The sequence below is a fragment of the Thamnophis elegans genome, chromosome 14, assembly GCF_009769535.1.
Source record: "Thamnophis elegans isolate rThaEle1 chromosome 14, rThaEle1.pri, whole genome shotgun sequence".
NCBI lineage: Eukaryota > Metazoa > Chordata > Lepidosauria > Squamata > Colubridae > Thamnophis > Thamnophis elegans.
In genome coordinates, this window is record NC_045554.1 from 17,453,902 (window position 1) to 17,458,094 (window position 4,193).

Genomic DNA, 4,193 nt, shown 5'->3' on the forward strand with positions numbered 1-4,193 from the left:
AGCCGTGACGTCATCACCGCGACGTCATCACCACCGCAACAACAGCACGGCGACAGAAGGGCGCTTTAAAACAGTGCGGCGGCAGAAAGCCGATTTAAATTAAGGTAAGGGTTAGGATTATGTTTAGGGGTTTGCTTTAGGGTTTGCTTTAGGGTTAGGGTTAGATTAGGGTTAGGTTTAGGGTTAGGTTTAGGGTTAGGTTTAGGGTTAGGTTTAGGGTTAGGTTTAGGGTGCTGAGTGCTTCAAAAGGCGCGGATTTGCCCTCCGCGGTTATGTCATCGCGGTAGGGTCCCCTTTTTCCTTAGCAGTTCGGACGGCGCGGATTTGCCCTCTGCACTTATGTCGGCACGGATAAGAGCTTCACGGTTTTGTGGTGGAACCACTATCTAGATGTATCTATTCATAAGCAAAGCAAATACGGCAGAAATCCATTCAAGACAGGATATTTCAAAATTCCTTGTAGCAAATATTTCAAAATTCCTTGCAGCAAAGTTTGACAGTTAATGTAGTGGCCCGCCAGAGTTGAACAGTGAGGAGGTTGGGAAGGAACATGGGCCAGTCCTGGAGTCTGGGGAAGGCTCTGATGAGGGCTCTGTCGGAGGCAGAGATGGGGCCAAGGCTGTCTGGCAGTGATCAGGTGCTTTCGAAGCTAGACAGCAGTGAGGCAGAGGAACAACTGGAGCCTGTTCCCAGTGTGTGCATGCGTGGAGTTGCCAGAAGAAAAGAACAACTCAGAAATCACGGTAGACTAGGGAATAAAGTCACAGGTGGAAGGTGAATGGCCCCTCTCATAGGAAATAAAAGAGGAGCAAAAGGGGTTTTGCAGGAAACAATTTGTTCAGTTGGTCATTAGTTTTGTTTCAGGAGTCTGAAGATCTGTTCGTGAATCTCAGAGACTCTGTGCCCAGTCTTTCCTTGCACAAGACCTCATTTGGACAATATTTACATGGCAGCTTTCCAAGATAGATAAGGTCTGCAGTCATAAATATTCCTTTGAAAGACAATAGCAGTTAGCAATAGCAGTTAGGCTTATATACCGCTTCATAGGGCTTTCAGCCCTCTCTAAGCGGTTTACAGAGTCAGCATATTGCCCCCAACAACAATCTGGGTCCTCATTTTACCCACCTCGGAAGGATGGAAGGCTGAGTCAACCCTGAGCCGGTGAGATTTGAACTGCTGAGCTGCTGATCTAGCAGTCAGCTGAAGTAGCCTGCAGTGCTGCATTTAACCACTGCGCCACCTCGGCTCTGACTGTTTGCCAGGCCTTGTTGAATGTGAATCAGAGGAATAGAGCAGAGCAGAACAGAATAAAAGAGTTGGAAGGGATCTTGGAGGTCTTCCAGTCCAACCCCCTGGTCAGGCAAGAAACCACTTCAGACAAATAGTTATCTAACATCTTCTTAAAAACTTCCAGTGTTGGAGCATTCACAACTTCTGGAGGCAAGTTGATCACTGATTAATTGTTCTAACTCTCAATACATTTCTCCTTAGTTCTAAGTTGCTTCTCTCCTTGATTAGTTTCCACCCATTGCTTTTTGTCCCACCTTTGGGTTCCCTCTACCCTCAGGAATTCACATTGTTTAATAAAAGAGGTTTTGTCGGGACTAGGACGCTGCCTTGTGCTTTTTGGGGAAGCCTCGGTCAGAACTGTTGACAATGGCAGAATGGTAGGATTCGAAAGCTCCATTTTGTTTCTCCTGGCTTGGAACTGATCCAGATGGATTTTTCTTCCAACAGGAACTTCCATCCCATTTAAAGATCATCAAAGCCATTTTTCAAATGATGCAGAAGATATTCTGGAAAAAGGTACCAAGGCAAGCACTGAGCACAGCTTTATGTCAGTTTCCTCTTTTTCTTCTATGAATGCCAGTCCGAAACGGCAACGAACACTTTATAAGGAAAACAAAGTCTGAAATCTGCTTGCACGTCTCTTTCTTCACCCTACTCTGCCTAAGAAAGAGGCAGGCTGGTTTTTCAAAACTTAAGCTCCATTGGCATGCTCTGTTCAACTGTGCATCTCTGTATTCAATCCGTGATGGAATCCCAAGCATTGTCAATTTGGCATCTCAGCCTGCCTAATACAGCAACTTTACGTGCTAGTTATGTTCTCACAGTGTGCTTGGCTAGCTTATACTAAGGCAGTGGTTCTCAACCTGTGGGTCGGGACCCCTTTGGGGGTCGAACAACCCTTTCACAGGGGTTGCCTAAGACCATTGGAAAACACATATTTTCCAAAAAAATACGGAAAACTTAAAATAATTTTATGGTTGGGGGTCACCACAACATGAGGAATTGTATTAAAGGGTCATGGCATTAGGAAGGTTGAGACCCACTGTACTAAGGCTTGGAAACTGTACTGTACTCCTCCAATTTTAGGTTCAGCAGATCTGGGCTGCAAAGCGTAGTAAGACCACTAGGTGGCAATGAAAGAAAACATGAAGGAAATATGCTGCCATCTTCTGGGGTTAAAAACATTTGCAGCTCAGTTACTGTATGGCCTGTTTTCCTGAAAATAAGACCTCCCCGGATAATAAGCCCAATTGGGCTTTTGAGCACATGCGCTAAAATAAGCTCTCCCCCCCCCGAAAATAATCCCTTCCCTAAAATATTTAACCGCATGTGCAGCTGGTCCTCGCCATTTCCTGGGGAGAGAGGGGGAACATGCCCCAGGAACTCCACATGCATCTGCCATCCATGCAGAAGGGCCTCGCGGAGGCTACTCCCGCAAATTCTAGCTACCGCACCCCTTCTCTTAGTGGCAGACGCAAAACAGCAACAGGCCCAGCGACGCTATGGCTGGCAATAGTGTGCCAGAAACAGACAGAACTTCCAGCCCTCTCTGAATCAGCTGATCCGCGGACCATGGGCTGAGGTTAAGGGTCCTCCTGCACCTCAAAAATAATAAAACCTCCCCAAAAACAAGGCCAAGCACTTATTTCGAGAGTCAAAAGAAAATAAGACCCTGTCTTATTTTGGGGAAAACACGGTAGTAGCTACAGATAGTCCTCAAGTTACAACAGTTCTTATAGTGACCAGGGGTCAAATTCAGCAGGTTCTGACAGGTTCTGGAGAACCAGTAGCGGAAATTCTGAGTAGTTCGGAGAACCAGCAAACGCCACCTCCGGCTGGCCCCATAGTTGGGAGGAATGGGGATTTTGCAGTGTCCTTCCCCTGCCATGCCCACCAAGCCACACCCACAGAACTGGTAGTAAAAAAATTGAATTTCACCACTGATAGTGACCCTTTGGGGAATCTCTTGAAGGCAGCTGAGTGATCTTGGCCAGTGATTCCCTCTCAGCTCAGGAAATAGGACGGGAGATAAAACCACTTCTGGAATCTTGTCAAGAAAATTGCAGGGATGTCCCATTGCCAGGAGTGATGACTGACCTGAAGGCCCCAAAATAATAATTAACAGAAACATACCAGGAGTAAATGGAGGACTATCTGTACAGGTAAGTCCTCGACTTACAACAGTCCACTCAAAGTTACAACAGCATTGAAAAATGTGACTTTATGACCAATTTTCACACTTACGACTATCACAGCATTCCCATCATTTACCTGCTTGACAAATGACAGTTGCTGTGTCCCAGAGTCGTGTGATCCCCTTCTGACCAGCAAATGTCAGATGGGAAAACCAGATTCACTTAACAACTGTGTTACTAATTTAACAACTGCAGCGATTCACAACAAATGCAGCAATAAAAGTTGTAAAACAGGGCAAATGTTACTTAGCGAGTTTCTCACTTAGCAACATAAATGTTTGGCTCAATTGTGGTTGTAAGTTGAGGACTACCTGTGCTTTTTTTGGGTTAGTCTTTATATTTTGTGATTTTCTCCACTTCTTTTTCTTCTATTTGGCTGTCCCCGGGTTTTATGATGTCCACCATCTAGAGTTTTATCATGAGGAAAAATCTATCTGGTCTCTTTTTCTTCTTCTGCCATATTCATCATGGCGATCATGTTATCGATCCTATTTTAATCTACAGCCCCACGAAAAAGCTCTGCTGAGTTTTGTCCAAACCGGTCCCTTAGATTTTGAAGCCCTGATGTTCTTCTTCTGCCTGGACCTCCTTCGCCTTCAATCTTTCCCTGGAGGATTAAGTGAAGGATGCCGCATTTTCCCGGATGGCGGATCACATGTCCGAAATATTCTACCTTTCACTTTTTAATGGCTTTGATATTGGGTAGGG